Source organism: Crocuta crocuta, unplaced genomic scaffold (assembly GCF_008692635.1).
Source record: "Crocuta crocuta isolate KB4526 unplaced genomic scaffold, BGI_CrCroc_1.0 scaffold93, whole genome shotgun sequence".
Lineage (NCBI taxonomy): Eukaryota > Metazoa > Chordata > Mammalia > Carnivora > Hyaenidae > Crocuta > Crocuta crocuta.
Window position 1 is genome coordinate 3136988 of NW_027529641.1, and position 23905 is coordinate 3160892.

Genomic DNA, 23905 nt, shown 5'->3' on the forward strand with positions numbered 1-23905 from the left:
ATTTCTTCCAAGAATTGCCCCAATGAGATCTCAAGAGTCCACATGAACTCCTTTTCTGGAAACTTCCTTTCCTCCAGTATGTATTTTTCTAAGCGTGGGAAAGATCTCACTTGTGAGTAAAACACAGTTGATTTCTCATCTCTTCCTCCACCAACATTGGAGTGTCATCTCACCTCATACACTTATTTGTAACATACACCTAAACTTACAAAAGTTCCTAATTAGAAAATTCAATCTGCAAGGAAAGTTACTAGTGAATGTTAAACATCATATAGTAGGCATGAAATACCATTGCTGGTTGCATGGGATATAGTTAAATTCCGTGTTAATACTTATTTATTATACGTCTTGTTTCTAATGTGCTTAAACTGAGTACAGTTAATCAGCCAGAGATGTTATCTTCTTGAGGCTGGGGAATAAAGTCCAAGTCAGTGTTTATGCTTCCATCCCTGAATACTTTTAAAAAATTCTGCAAAGAAAGCCATCGATATCCTGCCCTACTTATTCCCTTTGGCATTTTCTCTAGTGCCTTCACCTCCCTACCTAACTTTCTGCCCTTCTTTCTTCATGCTCCCAAAATTCCTTGGAGGCTTCTTCACAAACCAAGTAGTACCATCCATTGGAGCCTAAAATACTGGTTTGTTGGAATTTAATGGTCAGCTTCTGAACCAAACTAAGTAGATATCAATGTGAAATTACTGAACGTGCTATAGATTTGTGAAAAAGAAATTAAGTGCAGAGCTTCTTAAAGTGTTAGAATTAGAGTTACCGTTACCTTTATATTTATGATGTAGTTTATGTGGTCGATATCATACACAGCCATAGCTCTCATAGGCTTGGACCTAGGAAACAACATGTAGTAATGGCTTTGTGGGTTTTAGACTCAGATTTGTATTTAAATCATGGTGTTCTACACCTGATATATGTGTGATCTTGAGTAAGCCATGTAACCTCATTAAGCTTTAGATTTCTTACCTATAAAATGAGGTAACATATCTTGGTGGAGTTGATGTGAAGATTAATTAGGATGGTTAGCGTGTAAAGGAATCAGTATATTTCTGGGCACAGAGAACTATTATTTTGAGAACCTAGGAAAATACCTTTGGAGAGGATTAGAAATAGTCCTTCTAGTCATTAATGGATTTGGTTGTATTCATTCATTCTTTCACTCATATGTCCATCTATTCACACATTCACCAAACAAGGATATTTTATTATAAATATTGCATGCCCAGCCCTGTTTGGTACCAGGATAGAAGTAAATAAAAGAGCTATGTGAACTGATTGGTGTCCCACAAAATTCAGATATCAAAGCTCTAAACCCCAAGTGTGACTGTATTTGGATATATAGTTTTTAGGAGGCTATTAAGGTTAAAATAGGTCATAAAGATAAATATTAACCCCCCCCTCTTCTTTTTCTGTGTATGAATGGACAAAAAGTCATGTGAGAATCTATTGAAAAGGTGGCGTACACACAGGTCAGGAAAAGAGCTCTCAACAGAAACCTTGACCTTGAACTTCCTCACCTCCAGAGTATGAAAAAATAAATTTCTATTGCTTAATCCATCAAGTCTGTAGTATTATATTATGGAAGTTCAAGCAGATAATACAAAAAGAATCTTGAATTCTTTACAAACTTAAAGAATGCTAAAAAATTATATTTCCTCTGGGCACCTGGTGGCTCAGTCACTTGAGCATCCAACTTTGGCTCAGGTCATGATCTTGTAGTTAAGGAGCTTGAGCACAGTGTCAGACTCTGTGCTGACAGCTCAGAGCCTGAAGCTTGTTTCAGATTCTGTGCTTCCCTCTCTCTCTGCTCCTCCCCTACTCACACTCTGTCTCTCTCTCTCAAAAAAACAAAAACAAAAACATAAAAACACTAAAAAAATTACACTTTCTCCTATTTTTGAGACACTGCAAAAATGTTGGTTTATTAGTAATGGATAAAGTATTTGAACCACCAGTGCATTGGTGTCTTAGTCAAGCAAGGCAGTTTTGAATAGGCATTTCAAAGATCTATAAAACACATGAGAGAAGTATTTTCTTCCTTTTAATCAAATGATAGCTGTAAACATGCATTTTTCTTAAAAATCATCACTGGATCATCAGTAAATTCTCCATATCCCAAATAGTTAAAAGTAGATGACATTGAGATTTCAATTTCTGGGCAGACAGAGCACATAAAATACATTGCTCGATTCCTGCCCTAAATACAACACCAGCAAAAATCCATGGATATTACCTATAGAACAAAACATGAAGACTCTGAAAGCTGGAGGGGTGCCTGGGTGGTGCCGCTGGATGAACATCAGACTCTTGATCTCAGTGCATGTCTTGATCTCAAGGTCACGAGTGCAAGCCCTGCAATGGGCCCTGACTGAGGGTCGAGCTTACTTAAAAACAAGCAAACAAACAAGCAACTCTGAAAGGTGGAAAGAAGAAAGTGCAGAATAGTTATGGGCCTCAGGCCCTAGAGAACAACTTGCGCTTTGTGTTTGTTTGTTTGTTTGTTTGTTTGTTTTATATATTGTTTTGTTTTGTTTTGTCTCCTGTATCTCAGAGTGGATGCTAAAAAAGCAGGCAATCTCGTCCAGAAATTCACTGAACAAATAAGAAGAATGGAATAAAATAAGAAGAAAGTAGGAGGAGATCTTATTTTGCGAGGACCACATAATATTATTTAAAATGTGAACTTTTGAACATATAATTAGGAGATAAACAAAAAAAAATCAAGCAGGTATGGCCCATAAACAAGAAGAAAGCAAGTCAGTACAAGCTATCTCTGAGGGAGTCCAGATGTTAGATTTACATTAGGCATAAAATTTAAATAAGCTTGTATAAATATGCTCAATGAAACAACGGAAACCAAGTCTGAATAATTAAAGGATAATAGAGGAACATTTTACCAGGCAGAGAATACTAATAGATAAAAGCTATATAAAGAGAACCAAGTAAAAATTCTGCAACTGAAAAGCACACGAACTCAAATAATGTTTTAAAAAGTCACTGGAAGGGCTCAGGTGGAAATCTGAACTGGCATAAGAGAGAATCAGCAACCTTAAGCCTAGCTCCAACAGAGATTATGCAACTTAAAAATCAGGGAGACAGGGTCACCTGGGTGGCTCAGGTCATGATCTCACAGCTCAAAGCTCGTGAGTTTGAGCCCCGTGTCGGGCTTTGTGCTGACAGCTAGGAGCCTGGAGCCTGCTTCTGATTCTGTATCTCCTTGCTCTGCCCCTCCCCTTCTTATACTCTGTCTGTCTGTCTCTCTCAAAAATAAATAAACATTAAAAAATTAAAAAAAATAANCGCTCTGCCCCTCCCCTTCTTATACTCTGTCTGTCTGTCTGTCTCTCTCAAAAATAAATAAACATTAAAAAATTAAAAAAAATAAAATCACAATCAGAATCAGCAAGACAAAAGAATAGACAAGAAATGAGCAGAGACTCAGAGAAATGTAAGAAACCATGGGGGCCCCAGAAAAAGAGGGGAGTAAAAGACAGCAGAAAAAGAGTGCAAAAGGTAGTGGCTGAAAACTTCCAAACTCGGATGAAATGTGTTTGCTACACATCTGAGAAGTTCAGAGAATTCCAAGTAGGATCCAGACCCCAGACAGGTTATAGTGAAAATGTTGAAGAAAGACCTTGAAAGCCACAAAAGACAAATGATTCATCACATGCAGGGGATCATCCATAAACCTTAAAGCTGATTCTGTCATAACAGAATAAATAGCAAGAACAACATGGTCATCTCAGTAGACAGAGAAAAAAAAAAAAACATTTGACAAAATCCAGTACCCTTTCATGACAAAAATACTCAACAAATTAGGATTGAGAGAGAACTTTCTCAACTTGAGAAAGTGTGTCTATGAAAAATTCACAACTAACATAATCTGCGGGGTGAAAACCTGAACAATTTCATCCTTTTTAAAATTTTTAAAATTATTTTTAATCTTTACTTATTTATTTTGATAGATAGGGAGGAGGGGGAGAAGAGCAGGGGCAGAGAGAGCGAGAGGGAGAGAGAGAATCTCAAGCAGGCCCTGTGCTGTCAGGACAGAGACCGATGTGAGGCTCAAACCCATGATCAGTGAGGTCATGACCCGAGCCGAAACCAAGAGTCAAACATTTAGCAGACTGAGCCACCCTGGCACCCCTTAAAATCTACTTTAAATGGATGAATTTTATGGTGCGTGAATCATGTCTCAATAATTCTGCTATTTAAAAAAGAGAAAGAAAAAGCTGGGTGAATTGTCAAACAAAATAAATGTGAAGAAATACACAACCACAGATATAAGTCAAATTTGTGGAAACTAAAGACAAAGAAGAAATTTCAAAAGAATTAATAAAGAAATAAGCCCTTCTCTATGGGGAAAATAATTCAGATAATGCCTAGCTTCTCATCAGAACCCACAGGAGGCAATAAAAAGCACCATAACATTTTTTAAGGGGTGAAGCCAAGTAACTGTGCATTCATAATTCTCTGTCCAGAGAAAATATCCTTCAGTAATTAAAGGGAAATCAAGACATTCTCAGATGAAGGAAAACTAGGAAAAATTGTTGCCGGCAGAACTACCCTAAATGAATTGGCAAAAGAGAGTTTGCTACACAGAAAAGCAAACAAAACCAAAAACAAACAAACAAACAAACAAAAAACAAGAAACAAAAACGACCCGCAAAGAATCTTGGAACATCAATGTATTAGTCAGGTTTCCATCAAAGAAATAAAACCTGTAGGATATCTGCAGAGCCAGATGCGCGGCTCGAACTCACGAACCATGAGATCATGACCTGAACCGAAGTCAATTAACTGAGTGAGCTACCCAGATGCCTCTGGATTATACTACTTTGAGGGGTGGCCAGGCTAGTCTGAAATTCCTAGGGCAGGAAACTCTCAGGCAGGAGGTGACATTGCTGGCTACAATTACAATTTCCATTTCTTTAGGAATACCTCAATTCTGCTCTTAAGTCCTTTCAACTAATTGGATAAGGCTCACCCATATTATTAGGGACAATCTCCTTTCCTTAAAGTCAACTAACTGGAGATACTCATAAAATGTACAACAATAGCTTCACAGCAGCAACCAAGTTCATGTCTGAATAACTGAGGACTATAGCCTAGCCAAGTTGACATGTAACATTGAACATCGCAGTCAATGACTTGTTATTTTGGCACAAATACACATCTTTCGAAACCATTCTTAATCTACAAATAGAGATAATAACAAAATCATACTTCCAGCTAACATGATATGACTATACTGAGTACAACTGAAAATGCACTAACCCCTTCCTCAGAAGAAGAGGCAACGTCCTCTGCTGATGTCTACTCTTCTCTTTCATATCCTATAGCTTAACTACTGAGATGTAAAGTTAACTAGTATTAAGCCATCCTATGTCAGGTAACAATAAGATAAGAAGAAAAAAAAAGGTTTACTAGACACCTCCATACATACACAAACATATTCATAACTAAAGAGGAAGAAATCCTCAAAGCATTACTGCTTTCATTTCTGTAACTTAACACATGGTTGTAAGTGGTATTTATAACTATGTTCTTCCACTATTCATTCCATATTTCCTTGGCTCTCAGCAAGTACCTCAGGGTTTTCTTGTTTTGTTTTTGCCTGGTGGAGTTAGTCAAGTCTTCATTTCTGTCTGAATTCCTTAGAATTTCTGCCTGAATTTTGAGTTGTTAGAGTTTTCCATTGACCTTAATCACTGTAGATGCTGTATGAAATCTACTCTGTTTCATATATTTCTCACCATACTTCCATGGTGTAGTGGAAGACCAATGTCCCCAAGATAATGACAGTGAATCACCCCAGCTAGCACAGTAATTCTCTTATTTGCCTGTTGATTCAGAGGTATGAGGATCCCAAAGTTGCCACATGGTAGTCTTACATTTTATTTCAAGGAATCATTGTTGTGGCTCTTGGTAGAAATATTTCTCCCTTTGGAACCAGGGTCACTGGACCCACAGAGCATAAGTGACAGAGACAAGAAGCAAACATTTTTCTATGGATTAGTAGTTCCACCCCCATATTCCATCTCTTGATTATTTAAGTTGATTTATTTATTTTGAGATAGAGAGAGAGAGTATGAGCAGGGGAGAATTGCAAGCAGGCTCCACACTGTTAGCACAGAGTCCAATGTGGAGCTCAAACTCATGAAACCTGAGATCATGTCTTGAGCCCAAACCAAGAGATGGATGCTTACCTGAGTAGCTCAGTGGCTCTAACTCTTGATTCTTATGGCCGTGAAACCTGGCTACAAGAGAAATAACACTATATGTTGAACAATGAGTTAAAGTCTATAGAGCCTGATGGAAGACATTTTCATCTTGGGCTGAAAGATGAAAGAAAGGTACTGCCGCTTACCTAGAACTATCACTGAGTTGTCACAAGGCCGTTCCACCATTGCATCAAGCTAGCCACTTCAGGCTGCTGGGGAAATACAGAAAGACCAGTGGAATCCATGAGCACAGGCCTCCTGTCGCCTATCATTTGCTGTGAAGCAAGTTCCATGATCAAGCAACACTGTGCAGAATAAAGCATTTTCTAAGTCCACAGATGGTAACTTTGGCAGAAGCACCACATGCAGGGAAACTAAATCCATATCCAGAGTATGTGTCTATTCCAGGAAGAAGAAAATGCTGCCCTTTCCAATGTAATCAACCTGCCACTAGGTAGCTGGTTGCACATCCCGGGGAGCAGCGCCACATCAGGGACTGAATATTGGCTTCCCTGCTGGCAGATCAGGGACTCAGTGTAACTCTAGCTAGGTTGGACTTGGTGAGGTCAAGTTCATGCTCCTGATCCCTTGAATAACCTCTCTCCTTGCCACCACAACCCTTTGTTCATGAACCCATCAGACAGCATCAAGAGTGGCTGAGGAAAGAGGCTGACTAAAATCCACAAGGTAGGTTGTCTTATATACTTAACTATTCAACTGAGGTCATTCTTTAGGGAATACTCACAATCACATTCTTTTTTTGAAGTCTCTGACCCTAGGCGCCTGGGTGGCTTAGTCGGGTAAGCGTCCAACTTCGGCTCAGGTCATGATCTCACGGTTCGTGGGTTCAAGCCCCGTGTCGAGCTCTGTGCTAACTGCCAGCTCAGAGCCTGGAGCCTGCTTCGGATTCTGTGTCTCCCTCTCTCTCTGACCCTCCCCTGCTCACACTGTCTCTGTCTCTCTCTCTCAGAAAATAAATTTTAAAAATTTAAAAAATAATTTTAAAAAAATGAAGTCTCTGACCCTTCAGCCAAACCATTGACCAGATCATGAATCAGTGTAGGCTCACACCTCTGGCCATTTCTTTATTTTCCAAGCAAAACTTAACAATCAGTTACAATAATCCAAGTACTGCCAACCAGGTGGATTGTTCTTCTCTACTGTCCTTCAAGGATGTCCCAGGAAGGTGCAATAATACTGTAGCCTCCAAATCAGGGAAAGTACCTTCATTTCTAGTGCAGAACTATCAGTTAATCAAGCCCCAAATTCATCTTCCTCTTCCTCTCCAACTGATCACAAAGAATGACTCATAAAGCCATGCTCGTAGCAGGGGAGAGAAGGTAATATAGTAGTAGTTTCCTTGAGTATTTGGACCAGTTTCTCATGAGGGCCTAGTTGAGTCCAAACTCACATACACTGCTTCCAATTCATCACAGAGTGCTATTGTGCATGCCAAATTTTATGGCTTGATGGATCAGACAACCAGTTCCCGATGAACAGCTGAAATCACATGGAAATTTGGTGGCCCACCACTGAATCTTTAATTAATACTAAGGACCAGTAACAAGTCCAAAAGGTGTTTCTCAGAAGGAGATTAGTTATCTTTCGTGGAAGGCAGGGCTGTGATCCCAATCCTAAGGGATCTCCTGCAATTCACCTACTGGAACATATGAAAGTTCCAAATGGCATTGGTCTCATGGTCCCATGTGCCTAGAGTAGCAGGGACAACACCCTGGACCTGCTGCAGAGGCTTTTCTTGCCCTAAGCCCCTCTCAAAACGAACAGATTTGAAAATCAGTTGGTACATGGGCTGAAGGAGCACACATACCCAGAAGAAAACTACATTGCCTCCAAGATCCAAAAATACCCACTAAATATGGTGCTTCTTTTTCAGTTGTAGGAAGGACCATCTGCAACAGCTTTCCCTTTGGAAGGGGTATCTTGCCGTAGTCCAGGCCACAGAAGCCTTAGAGATTTCAGCGAGGTTAAAAGGTCCCTGCATTTTTATCAGGTTCATCTTCCACCACCAATACGCAAATGCCTTAGCAACATAGCCACAGAAATTGTTACTGTTTGTTCACTAGGTCCAATTAGCATAATTTCATCCATGTAATGGGTCGGCGTGGTGCCTTAGAGAAGGGAAAGGTGAGCACACTACATTGTAACGAGACTGTAGAGGTGACATACCTCTGAAGGAGAAGGGGTAGAGAAATACAAGAAAGAGAAGGTATACTGTTGATCTTGCCAGATGAAAGAAAATTGCACTTGGTAGTCTTTTCCAACCGTATTGAGGGAACAAAAGAATTTGCCATATGAATAGCCAAATGCCAGGTAACAAAGGATGTGTACCTTTGCTAAAACAACAAAACTACCTCTAGAAACAGCAGCTGTAAATGTAGTTACTACCTGGTTACTTTCACAACAATCCACTGTCATTCTCCAGGATCCATTTGTTTTCTGCATAAGCCAAGTAGGTGAGTTTGAATGGGGATGTGGTGGGAATGACCGCACTGCATCTTTTAAATCCTTGATGGAAGCACTAATCTCTGTAACCCATATACGAATGCAGTATTGACTTTAGTTTGCTGCTTTTCTAGATAGAGGCAGTTTTAATTTCTTTCACTTGGCCTTTCCTACTATAATAGTATTCCCACCTAGGGTCAGGAAGCCACAACAGGGATTCTGCAAGTTTCTGAGTATGCCTGTTACGTATTCAGGAAATACAGAAATAACTACAAAACGGGATCTGGTACTCAAGTTCCAAAATCCATCAGTCAGGCCATTGAGGAGGGTGTTCTAGAAACTCTCAGACAAGAGCCGATGCTGTAGTTTACAGGTAGAATTTCTTCTTCTTCAGGTCTTCTTTCAAGGTCTTTCAAATGATCGGATTACGTTTGCTCAAATTATCAAGGACAATCTCTTTAAGTTATCTATTATTTTCTGGGGAAAAAAAATGAAGCAAAAACAAACTCAAGAATTGCCATTCTACAGAATATGATCCCTAAATTCATATAATCAAACTAAATTAATAGCAGAAAGGTAATAAGAAATTCTCCAAATACACGGAAACTAAAAAACACATTTCTAATTATCCATAGGTCAAAAAAGATGTCTTAACAGAGATGAAAAACAGATGCATTGAACTTAGAATGAAAATAAAACACGTTAAGTGTAGGGAGGGGGAGACAACCTAAGCAATGTTGAGAGGGACATTTAAAGCATTAAATGCAAACATTAGAAGGTAAATAGCCTAAGTACCCATCTCAATAGTTTAATTTAAAAATAACAAAATAACTCCCAAAACAGAGAGGGTGAAAAGAAATAATAAAGATAATAGCAAAAATAAATAAAATCTAAAACAGAAAAACAGTAGAGAAGAATCAAGAACAGCGAATGTAGTCTTTAAAATGAACAGTAAAATCGACAAAACTCTAGTAAGGACTGAAAAAGAAAAAATGAGAAAAGATACAAATTTACAATTTACCAAGAATAAAACAGGGGCTATCAATACAGACCCTACAGTTACAAAAATAAAAGATAGCAAGGGGATATCACAAATAATTCTACACATAATTTGACAATGTAGGTGAAATGAAGCAGTTTCTCAAAAAACAAACTACCACAAATAATATGAAACAGATAGTCTGAAGTTTCTTACGATTGCTAAGGAAATTAAATTTATAATTTAAAAACTCCCAAAGACTATTTTCTGGCCCCAACGGTTTCAGTGGAGAAATTTAATAGACTCTTCAAGAATGAACCCTCATTCTAGAAATCTCTTCCAGAAAATAGAAGTTACAGTTCCTGATTGATTTTTTGAAAACTAGTATTACCCTATCTCCAAAAACGGACAAAACAGGGGGAAAAAAAGGAAACTTGGGGCGCCTGGTGGCTCAGTCGGTTAAGTGTCCAACTTCGGTTTAGGTCACGATCTCATGGTTCGTGAGTTCGAGCCCCGCGTCAGCCTCTGTGCTGACAACTAGCTCAGAGCCTGGAGCCTGTTTCAGATTCTGTGTCTCCCTCTGTCTCTGACCCTCCCCTGCTCACGCTGTCTCTCTCTCTCTCTCTCTCAGAAATAAATAAAACATTTAAAAAATTAAAAAAAAAAAAGAAACTATAGGGGCACCTCTGTGGCTCAGTCAGACTCTAACTGAATGACTCTTGATCTTAGTTCAAGTCTTGCTCTCAGGGTCCTGAGTTCAAGCCCCATCTTGGGCTCCATGCTGGGCATGGAGACTACTTAAACAAAAAAAGAGAAAACTATAGACAAACATTTTTCATGAATTTCACATAAAAATCCTTAAGAAAATGCTGCAAAGAATTTAGCAATATATAATGGCCAAGGAAAGTTATTCTTGGAATGCAAAGCTGCTGTGATATTTGATTATCAGTTGGTGTAAACCACAATATTAATACATGAAAAGAAGAAAATCACACGACTCTATTAACTAATGCAGAAAAGTCGCCTGATAAATTTTGGTACTCAGTCATGATAAAGCTCTCAGAAAAATAAGAAGAGAAGAGGGAATTTTCTCAACTTTATAAAGAGCATCTTCAAAATATCTACAGACAACATTATACTCAATAGTATAAGACTAAGGGGTGCATAGGTGGCTTCGTTGGTTAAGTGACTGACTCTTGATTATGGCTCAGGTCATGAGCTCATGGTTGTGGATCAAGCTCCACAACTGACTCTGCACTGAGCATGGAGTCTGCTTAAGATTTTCTCTACCTCTCTGTCTACTCCTCTCCCCTGCTTTCATTCTCTCTCTCTCTCAATAAATAAATAAACATTAAAAAATGCTCTTTCTTCCTCTCCCTCTGCCCCACACCCCACGAATTCTCTTCTCTCTCTCTCTCAAAAAAATGTAGAAGATTGAACACTATTCTTCTAATATAAGAAACAAAGCAAGGATGTCTGCTCTCACCACTCTTATTCAACATACTACTGGAAATTTCAGCCATTGTAATAAAACAAGGAAAAGAAACAAAATGCATGCTGACTGTAAAGAAGAAAATAAAACTGCCTTCTAATTGTCTATAGAGAATCCTAAATATTCTTCCAAATAAATAGTCCTAGAACTAATAAGTAAGTTCAGTAAGATTGTAAAGTATAAGATAAACACACAAAACACAATTGTATTCTGATATATTATCAATGAAAATGTAGATACCAAAAAATTAAATATAATGCTGTTGGGGAACCTGGGTGGCTTAGTCAGTTGGTTAAGCAACAGACATTTGATTTTGGTTCAGGTAATGATCTCACGGGTTGTGAGACTGAGCCCTACATCTGGCTCTGCATGGACAGGTGCAGAGCTTGCTTGGGATTCTTCTCTCCCTCTCTCCCTGCCATCCCCCACCCCACGTTCTCTCTCTCTAAATAAATACAGTTTACTATTGCAAAATTTTTTGTTATTAAATATGAATTACTTTGTGTGAATATAATGAACCATGTATAAGATTTGTATGCTATAAACTATACAATGTTAATGAAAAAAATCAGAGAAGAGAATGGCATACCATGTTCATTCTTAGGAAACTCAACATCGTACAGATCTCAATTATTCTCAAATTGATGCACAGTTTGTGTGTGTGTGTGTGTGTGTGTGTATGTGTGTGTGTGTGAAATTCCTACTGAAATTCCAGTAAGATTTTTTTATAGATACAGACAAAACTATTTAATGATTTTATGGTCAGGCAAAACAACAAAAAAAAATTCAAAAAAAACCCCCAATAACTAAAACAGTTATAAAAAAGAAAAAGACACTGGGAGTAATCAGTTTACCTGATATCAAGACTTACACAGGTGTAGTAACCAAGACTCTGATGGAAAGATATACATGGACCAACAGAACAAAATAGAGAGCCAGGAAAACCCACAAAAATAAGCCCAGCTGATTTTGACAAATGTACAAAAGAGTCAATGGAGAAAAGAAAAATGTTTCAGCAAATGGTGCCTGAGTCATTGTACTTGTGTAAACTCAAACAACAACAACAACTTTAGCCCAAGACTTACGCTTCATACAAAATTAACTCAACTGGATCAACCCCAAAGGAATCATGGACTTAAATATAAAATGTAGGAGCGGCTGCATGGCTCAGTCAGTTGAGCACCTGACTTCCGGCTCAGGTCATGATCTCAGGGTTCCTGAGTTCAAGCCCTGCATTGGGCTCTGTGCTGACAGCTGAGAGCCTGGAGCCTGCTTTGGATTCTGTGTCTTCCTCTCTCTCTGCCCCTCCCCTGCTCGTGTTCTGTCTCTCTCTTTCTCAAAAATAAATAAACATTAAAAAATGTAAAATGTAACAATTTTAAAGTATCAGGAAAAAATAGAAAAATCTTTGAGTTGTTGTGCTCAATAAGGAGTTATGACACTTCACACCAAAAATGTATTCTATGAAAGAAAAAGCTGACACATTGGACATTAGCAAAATGAAACACTTCTGCTCTGTGAAAAAGTCTGTTGATAGGATGCAAAGACAACCTATACCTGACAAAAAACTAGTATCTAGAATATATAAAGAATTGTCCAAATTCAATAATAAAACAAAACAAATTAATTTGCAAATGGACAAAAGACATGAAGAGATATTTCATAGAAGTGTATACACAGATAGCAAAATAAGCACATGAAAAGGTATCCGGCATCATTAGCCATTAGGGCAACACAAATTAAAATCACAGAAGATATTCCAATTAACTTGTCAGAATGGTTAAAACAAAACAATAACGAAAATATCAAAAAATAGTGAAAAACATAAAATGTAGTAAAGGAGGATCACTCATGTATTCCTGGCGGAAATGTAAAATTGTGGCGCCATTTTGGAATACAGTTTGGTACTTTCCTATGAAACTAAGGGTACAACTATCACACAGCCCAGCGATTGCACTCCTGGGCATTTATACCAGAGTAATGAAAACTTAAGTTCACTCAGAAACCTGTACAACAAAAGCTTTATTACACAATTGCCATAAATTAGAAACAACCCAGATTTGTTTACTAGGTGAGTGATAAAAAAAAAAGTTTGGTACATTTATATCAGGAAATACTCCTCAGAGACTATTGATAAAATTATTTTATGTTTTATATTTAAATCCTGATAACCTGGGTGAGTCTCCAGAGAAGTATGCTGAGTGGAAAAATTGTCATCCCTGAAGGGGGCAAACAGTGTGATTCCATTTTATATAACATTTTTGAAATGACAAAATTATACACAAAACGTAAGTGGACACCAGTGAGTTAAGCAGGGGGTATAAGCAGGAGCAGAGTTGGTGTGGCTATAAATGGGGAACCTTAGGGATTTTGTGATAATAGAATGATCTGTATCTTCATTGTATCAATGTTAACATCCTGGTTGCGATATTGTAATAGAGTTTTGTAAGATGGTGCCCTTGGGGAAAACTGGTTAAAGGGTACACAGGATCTTTTTGTCTTATTTCTTATAATTCTATGTGAATCTGTAATGATCTCCAAACAAAATATTTAGTTCAAAAATGTGAATGACATTAAACACTCATTTTGTTCTTGAACAAGAAACAACGAATTGTGGACCATATTTGAGTAATCACTACTGACTTAGTGTTTTAAATATGCCATTACTATAAAGACATTAAACAGAGATAATTAATAAAATCAATCATAACTAATTAATTTAGTGTTCATACTCAGATGGAATATGTTTCCTGAGGAATTTTAGTTAAACTGGACATGAATGAAGATGGGAAATAGTAAAACAGTTTGGAATTTATGGAATAATGTACACTGATCCTAGACGGTAAGATTTTCTCTGTTGTTGAGAGGTATTTGTGGCTTTATAAAGCAAGGTTGGGAAGTTCCAATAGTTCATCAGGGTTATTTCATCATCGTGATGGATTTAACATGAATTGCATAGGACATAAAATAATAATATTGAGCTATTTTGGTTTCTTTAAGTCTAGGTTGTTATTATATTTTATGAGATTTGCAGAGGATAAGCATGGTACTGATGTGTCTTTAATTTTTTTAAAAATATGTATTTATTTTTGAGAGACAGAGAGAGAGAGAACGCAAGCAGGGTAGGGGCAGAGAGAGGAGACACAGAATCCAAAGCAGGGTCCAGGCTCTGAGCTGTCAGCGCAGAATCAGAGGGCTCAGAGTCATCAGGAGATGCTGAACTGAGCTGAAGTTGGACACTCAACCAATTGAGCCACCCAAGCGTCCTGATGCATGGATGTGTGTGGGTGTGGGTGTGAGTGTGTGTGTGTGCACGCACATACACACACACCCGTGCACGTGCTTAAAACAAGGTTTAAGTTACATGGAATGGAATAAATAGATCTGAAGTATAGGGTTTGAGCAGTTTTGACAAATGTGTAACCCATATCCCTGTAGAGATATAGAATGATCAGGTCTTTCCAGAAAGCTTTTTCCTCCCTACCCATCAAAACAACCATTTATCTCTTACTTCTTTTATTATGTCACTACTTCCTCTGTGTAGTGCATTCGAGTTTCTAAAGTGTTCTTATTTTAAATTGGGTTAGTTTGAGTTTTAATTATTGAGTTGTAGAAGTCTACATACTTTATGGGTACAAATCCTTTGTGAGATATAAGTAGTCTGCAGTCTCATTAATTTTTTTTTTTAAATTTTGAATGAAATTCCACTTACCTTTTTTATTGATTACCAATAACGCATGGTTAATGATTACCAACTCCTTTCAGACTTTCCAAAGATTTCCAGAAAATCTTTGATTATCCCAAATTTGTGAAATGTTCCCTCATGTTTTCCTCTAGAAACTTTCTTTTTGTAACTTTTATGTTTAGGTCTATGGCCCATCACAGATTAATAATTTTGTACAGTGTGAGAAAAGGTTCAGTTGCATTTCCTTCTTTAATATAAAGTGTGTTGTTTCAGGATATTTTTTTGAAAACAATATTCTGTCCCAAGCGTATTGCTTTGGTACCGACATGTAAATTCAATTGCCCATGTAATTAGGATTCTATTTCTGGACTTTGTTTTACTTCATTTTTTAACAGTTTTATTGAGATGTAACTGTCATACAGTAAAACATGCGTATCTAAACTGTACAATTTGATAGGCTTGTCATATGTATATACTTACGAAGCCATCATCATCGTCAAGATATTGAGCGTGTCCATTATCCCAATAGTTCCCTTTTGGAATGCAATACTCCCTCCTTCTCTTCATGTGTCCTCCCACCCTATGCCCTAATAATTACTGATCTGCTTTCTTTCACTAAATGGTAGTTTATACTTTCTAGAATTTTATACAAACACAATAAGACAGAATGTATTAATTTTTATCGGATTGTTTTGCTCAGTATAATTATCTTGATATTACTATAGAGTATATAATATATAAAATTAATTAATTCATTTTTATGACTAAGTACTACAAATATGCCATTGGTCATTCAATCAAATGTTGAAGGACACATAGGTTGCTCTCAGTTATGACTTTAACAAATTAAGCTGCTCTGAATATTTGTATATGAGTCTTTTCATGGATTTATGCTTTCATTTGTCTGTCGTAAACATCTAGAAATCGAATGGCTAGATCACATGGTAAGTGTATGTTCATCTTTTTAAAGAATGTCAATCTCTACAGAGCTAGATATTTGTCTGTTTGGAATGAGAGAATGGGTTTTGGTACCAGCCACTCCCTGTCTTCTGGAACTGCGAGCTTCCTGGTCAATGTACATTTGTGTAGTACTACAGAAGGAATCAGCAAACTTAATAATATACTGATAGAGATTATTTAATCTGAAAAGGAGAAAAATGAAGTGAAAAATAGTGCACCATTAAATGCACTAGTACTTACAAAAGGGGAACACTAGAGAGAGAGGAAAGAGAGGTAGCAGAAAATTTTTCAAAGAAATAATGCTTGAAAAATTGCAAATCTAGTGAAAAATATTAATTTACTAACCCAGGAAGCATAACAAACCCTCAGTGGGGAAATGTAAACAGATCCAGAACTCTAAGCCATCATCATAGTCAAACTGTCAAAAGAAAAACAAAAAGGAAAAAAATTTAAAGCAGCAAGAGAAAAATGATTTCTCACATGCAAAGCCTCCCCTATAAGTTTAGCAAGTTATTCATGATCAGAAGTAATAAAAGTCAGAAGGCAATAAGATGACATAGTCAGTGTAGAAAGAAAAAAAAGCCAAAAAGAATTTTTTAAATCAAATTATCCTTCAAAACTAAGCATCCACAGTTGAATAAAACTTAGAGAATTAGTTTATAACATACCTGACTTACAAGATATACTAAAGGAAATTCTTCAGACTGAAAGTAAGTGACACCAAAGAGTAAATTAAATCCACACTAAAAAAAAAAAAAGCACTAGAAACAATAATTACATAGGTATTTTTAAAAGACTGTATAATAACATAGTTTCCTTTATTCTCATAATTGGCTTAGAAAAGCAAATTAAAGGGCACTCAACTGGTTAAGCGTCCAACTCTTGATCTCAGCTCAGGTCATGACCTCAATGTACATGGGATCAAGCCCCATGGGCTTGGGCTCTGTGCTGACATTGTGAAGCCTACTTGGGATTCTCTCTCTCCCTCTCTCTCTGCCCGTCCCTTGCTCATGCTCTCTCTCTTAAAATAAACAAATAAACTTTCAAGACAGGCAAATTAATAAATATTACATATATAGATTACATATATAATCTATTACATCTGTAGATATATTTGATAATAAAAGCACAAAAGAGCTGAATGAGAGCAAGCCTGTACTGATGAAAAGAAATAAAACCAGATAGTAAGTTGAATTTGCAGCAATAAATGAAGAGAAAGGAAAGGAAAAATAAGGAACTTACATGACAAATCTTATAAATAGATGCTTGTTCCCCTTTCTTAGCTTCTTTAAACACAAAATTATACAAAGTAATGGTATAACAATATATTGTTAGGTTAGTCACACATATAGAAGTAACATATATAAAAATAACTGCAAAATAAAAGAGGAAGGAAAGACTAGAGCTATCTAGGGATAAAGTTTCGACATCTCACTGGAAATTAATACAAATCTGAATTATATTCCACATTAAGATGTATATAGTAAGCATTATAGCAACCACTGAGAAAACAATTTGAAACTTGAAAAGAAGCATTATGTGCATTAAAATGATACAGTAGAAAATAGCCGTTTGGTACAAACGGAGGCAAAAAAAAGACACCAAAAATCAGTAATCAGTACCCAAAGGAAAATAGCAGATACATAACCCGGACTAACAATTCAATCCAAAAGGCTGAACTATGTGCCCTCTAAAGAAGTCACATATTCAATTCAACATAGATTATAAGTAAAGGATGCAGAAAGATATAGCATGAAAACAGTAATCACAACATGTTGGAATAGGTATAGAAATATTGGACAAAAATGAACTTGCAATAAAGAAGAAAACATGAAGAAGAAAACCTGATCACTAGAGATAAAGTGGGAACATGTTTAGGGTCAGAAAGATATGAAAATGATTAACATATATCCACTGAGCAAAAGGCTTTCAAAATACATGATGAAGAAACTCTAAAAATTGAAGGGAAAATAGGAAATTCAACAATAATACTAGTTGGAGACTTCAATAGTTAACTTTTAATAATTTAAGGTGTAATAAGAAAAAATATTCATATGGATATAGAAGATTTGAAAAACATTGTAAACCTCCTAGACATAACATAAAACTTTAAAGCATTGCATCTTACAATAGTAGAACAGACATTTAGGATATTTGGAGCACTCACTAGGCTAGACCAAAGCCTAGACAATAAAATGAACATCAAAAAAGGTGAATGGATGAAAATCATAACAAGTATGTTCTTTAACAAAAAAAGAATAATATTAGAACTCAATGAGAAGGAATCTTGAGAGATTTACAAGTATTTGGAAATTAAATTCCAGTTCTAAAAATACCAATGGAGCAAAAGAGAAATTAGAAAATATTTAAAGAAGAGAAAGACAAATGCAACATACCAAAATTATGGGATGTACCTAAGCTACTGCTTACAGGAAAATATATAGCTTGTGAATACCTTTATTTTAAAAGAAAAAAGAGAGGCACCTGGGTGGCCTATTAAGTGTCCCAGTTGGTTAAGCATCCAGCACTTTATCTTGGCTCAGCTCATGATCTCTTGGTTTGTGGGATCAAGCCCCACATTTGGGCTCTGTGCTGAGAGTGCAGTGCCTGCTTGGGATTCTCTCTCTCCCTCTCTCTCTGTGCCCCTACTCCGCTCACTTGCTTATACTCTCTCTCTCTCAAAATAAATAAATTGAAAAAAATAGTTTAATGGACGCCTGGTGACTCAGACAGTTAAGCATACAACTCTTGATTTCAGCTCAGGTCATGATCTCATGATTTGTGAGTTCAAGCCCCATGGCAGGCTCTGTCCTGATGGTGCAAAGCCTACTTGGGATTCTCTGGCTCTTCCTTTCTCCTTGTCTCTCTCTCTCTCTCTCTCTCTCTCTCAAAATAAATAAATATACTTGAAGAAATTCATCTTTAAAAAGAAAAAAGAAAAATTTTGAAGAATGCTAGGCAAAATAATGACCCTCCCAAAGATGCCCACCTACTCCTAGCAACCACATACATCTACAAGTGTATTACCTCTTATATAGCAACCATGTACACCTGTAAGTGTATTACCTCTTATACAGCAAAAGGAATTAAATGTGTAGATGGAACTATGTGATTTACTAATCAGCTGACCTTACTTAGTGGAGGGAGATGATCCTAGATTATCCAGGTAGACTCAATGTAAACACACGGATCTTTAAAAGTGGAAGGGATAATCAGAAAGGGGAACTAGAGAGTCAGACAAAGATTTAATGGTTCTCTGCTAATGGTTTTGAAGATGGAGGAAGACCGGGAGCAAGGGATGCAGGAAGCCTCTAAAAGTTGGACATGGCAAGGGAATGGATTCTCCCATAGAACTTCCAGAAGCCCTGCTGAGATCTTAATTTGAATTGGGGTGAATATATGCTTCACTTAAAATTACAGTACCGTGAGATAATGGCTTTATATTATTCAAGCTGCTTAGTTTGCCAATTTGTTATAGCAGCAACTGGAAATGAATACACATATCAATAACCTTGCATTTAAAGGCTAGTAAGTTTGGGACACCTGGGTGACTCAGTCGGTCAAGCGGCTGACTCTTGGTTTCAGCTCAGGTCAGGATCTCACAGTCTGTGAGTTCAAGCCCTGCATCAGACTCTGCACTGGCAGCATGGAGCCTGCTTGGGATTCTCTGTCTCCCATCTCTCTGCCCCTTCCCCACTTGCTCTCTATTTTTTTCTCTCAAAATAAATAAATAAACATTAAAACAAGTAAATAAAGGCTAGTAAATTCAATGCAAAACAAGCAGAAAGAAGGAAATAATAAAGATTAGAATAAAATCAAATTAATACAATGGAAAATAGAAAATCAATAAAGAAAAATCAATAAAAACAAAAATCAACAAAATCAAAATCTTTCATTTTAAAAATTTTTTTAAATGTTTTATTTATTCCTAGGAGAGAGAGAGACAGCGTGAGCAGGGGAGGGTCAGAGAGAGAGGGAGTCACAGACTGAAACAGGCTCCAGGCTCTGAGCTGGCAGTCAGCACAGAGCCCGACGCGGGGCTCGAACCCACGAACTGCGAGGTCATGACCTAAGCGAGAGTTGGACGCTTAACTGACTAAGCCACCCAGGTGCCTCCAAAATCTTTTAAAATATTAAGAAAATTGACTAACCTGTAGCTAGACTAAGCAAGAAAAGGAGAGAAGATTCAAAGAACTAACATCAGTAATTAAGGAGGAGATATCCCTACTGACCTTACAGAAATAAAAAATTATAAGGGGATACTAAGAAAATTATGTGCCAACAAGCTAAGTGAATTAGGTTAAATACACAAATTTCTATGAAGACACAAACATCTAAAATTCTTCAAGAGGAAACACATAAATCAAGAGGAAACAAAAGGGGTGCTATATTTTGTTTAAGAATTGCCCACAAATAAATGTCAAGTAAAAGATAGATTCACCAGTAGGTTTTTCCAAACATTTAAGAATTAATACCAATTCTTCACAAACTGTTTCAAAAACTGATGAGGAGGGATTATTTTCTAATTCATTCTAAGAAAACAGCATTACTCTGGTATCAAACCACATGAAGATATGGCAGAAAAAGACAATTACTACCAATATCTTTTATGAATAACGATATAGAAATCATGAAAAAAATACTACTGAAAAACATAGCAACATCTAAACAACAATAACAAAAAAGATTAAAACCAAGAGCAAGTAGAATTATCTCAGGAACTCATGATTAGTTTGCTATCAAAAGTTAATCCATGTAATGCATCATATTCATAAAGGTGAAAAGCCACATGATCATTTCAATAGATGCAGGAAAAGCATTTGACAAAATCTAACACACGTGCATGATGAAAACAGTGAATAAACTGGGAATTGAAGGGAACGTCCTCACCCTAAAAAGTCATCTGTGAAAAATAGTCAAGATCATACTTAATAATGAAAGACTGAGAGCTTTTCCTTTAAGATCATAAAGATGAGAAGGCCCATGCTAACCACTTTTATTCAACATCATGGAGGAGATTCTAGCTAATGCAATGGGGCAAGAAAAAAAATGTATTCAGATATGAAAGGAAGAAGTAAATTATCTGCATTTGCAGATGACATGATCATGTGTGTGGAAAATATTAAGCAATTGACCAAAAACAAGATTGTGGGATGCAAGATCAATATGCAAAGTTTCATTTTATTGCCATACTCTGGAAATCAACAAGCCAAAATTGGAATGTATCAATTTCATTTAAAATGATGGCAAAAAGAATAATATTGTTAAGAATAAATTTAACAGAAGACATGCAAGTCTTGTGTCCAGTTTTAACTGCAAAACATTGTTCAAAGAAATTAAAGAATACCTAAATAAATGGAAGTCATTGGCTGTTCATGGATCAGCAATCCTAAAATTGTTAAATGGTAATACTTCTCAAATTGACTTATAAATTCAAAGGAGTCTTTATAAAAATCCCAACTACTTTTTTTTCAGAAATTGACAAGCTGATATTAAAATTCAGTGGAGTAGGGCACTTGTGGGGATGAGCACTGGGTGTTCTGTAGAAACCAGCTTGACAATAAACTATTTGTAAAACAAACAAAAAACAAACAAAAAAAAAATTCAGTGGAAATCCTCGTGGAGTAAAAATTTTTTAAAAATCAAACATTTCAATAAAGAAGAATAAAGTTGTGAATTCACACTTAGATTTTAAAACTTACTTCAAAGATAGATAAATCAATAAAGAATGGTACTGATGTGGGGATAAACATATTGATAAATAAAACAGAGTTAAGAGACCAGCATTACTTTAATACCAAAGCCAGATAAAGACACTACAAGATAAGAAAATTACAGAGCAATATCTCTCATGAAGATAGAGGCAAAAATCTTCAATGTATTATTAGGAATATCGATTCCAACAATGTTATGAAAAGAATTATATACCATGACTAAGTGGGATTTATTCTAGGTAAGCAAAGCTGATTCAACATTTGAAAATCAATTAATGAAATTTATCACATCAAAACTGGCTAACAAAGAAACATCACATGAACATATCAATAGATGCATAAAAATCACTTGACAAAATCCAACATTCACTCAGGATAAAAATTTTCAGCAAACTAAGGATACAGGGAAATTTCTTCCACTTGATAAAGAATGCCTGCAAACAAAACAAAACAAAACCCTAGAGCTTAATGGTGAGAAACTCAAAGCTTTCCTACTAAGATCAGATATAAGGCAAGGAAGACCTCTCACCATTGCTTTTCTACATCATATTGGAAGTTCTAGCCAATTCTGTAAGATAAGAAAAGGAACTAAAAGTTATACAAATTGGGAAGGAAGACCTAAACCACTTTTGTTCACAGATGATATAATTGTGTATGCAGAAATACAAAAAAATTGACCAAAAAAAAAAATCCTGAAACTACCAAGTGATTATGGCAAGTTTGCAGGATACAAGGTTAATATATGAGAGTTGGTTCCTTTCCTATATACCAGCAATTAACAAATGGAATTTGAAATTAAAAACACAATACCATCTATGTTAGCATCTCCCCTTCCCAAATGATACTTAGGCATAAATCTAATAAAACAAGTTCAAGATCTGTATGAGGAAAATGACCAAATCAGACAAAGGAAATCAAAGAAAACTAAACAAATAAAGAGGTATTCCATGTTTATGGATAGCAAGAGTCAATATTCTCAACTTGATACATAGAATCAATACAATATCAATCAAAATCCCAGCAAGTTATTTGGTGAATAACTTGACAAATTGATTCCAAAGTTTAAATGGAGAGGGAAAAGGTCAAGAAAAGCCAACACAATATTAAAGAAGAACAAAGTTGGATACTGACACTAACCAATTTTAAGACTCATTGTGAAGCTACATTAAGCGAGACAGTGTGGTATTGGTGAAAGAATGGAAAAATCCAGCAGTGGTACAAAATAGCCCACACGTAGACACCCAAAATTATGGCAATACAATGGAGCAAAAATAGTCTTCAAAAAATGGGGCTGGAACATCTGGACATCCACATTTAACAAATAAATGAGTCTAGACACAGACTTTACACCCTTCATAAATATTAACTTAAAATACATCATGGACCTAACTATAATAGGCAAATCTCTAAAACGCCTTAAAGATCACACAGGAGAAAACCGACATGACCTTGAGTATAACAATGACTTTTTAGATACAACAGAGGGGTGATCTATGAAAGAAATAATTGATAAGCTAGAATTCATTAAAATTAAAAACTTCTGCTCTGGAAGAGGTAAAATGTCAAGAGAATGAGAAGATAAATCCCAGGCTAAGAGAAAATATTTGCAAAAGACGCAGTTGATGTTGCGTCTAATGGTTTTCTAAAATATATAAAGAATTCTTAATGCTCTACAATGAAAGAAAAACTGACTTTAAAAAATGAGCCAAGGACCTTAACAGATACCTTCCCAAGATATACAGATAGCAAACAAGCAAATGACAAAGATGCTTCACATCATGTGTCATTAGGAAAATACAAATTAAAACAATGGGAGACTACTACCCACCTATTAGAATGGCCCATATCTGGTACACCGACAACACCAAATACTGATGAAGATATAAAACAGCAGCAATTCTCTTTCATTGCTGGTAGGAACATAAAACGGTACAGCCACTCTGGAAGACAGTTTGGGGGTTTCTTACAAAAACATGCTCTTCCCATATGGTGGCAGTCACACTCCTTGGTATTTACCCAGAGGAGCTGGAAACTTCTGTTCACACAAAACCCTGTGCGTGGATGTTTATACCAGCCTTATGCATCATTGCCCAAACCTGGAAGCAAATGGGATGTCTGTCAGTAGGTGAAGAGATAAGCAAACGGTGGTTCATCCAGAAAACGGAATATTATTTCATGCTAAAAAAAAAAAAGAAGAGGAGGCTATCAAGCCATGAAAACACATAGAGAAACTTTAAATGTACATTACTAAGTGAAAGAAGCCAATATGAAAAAGCTACATGCTGCATGATTCAAATCATACGACACTCTGGAAAAGGCAAATCATGGAGACACTAAAAAGATTAGGAGTTAAGGGAGCAGAAATATGAAGAGATGGAA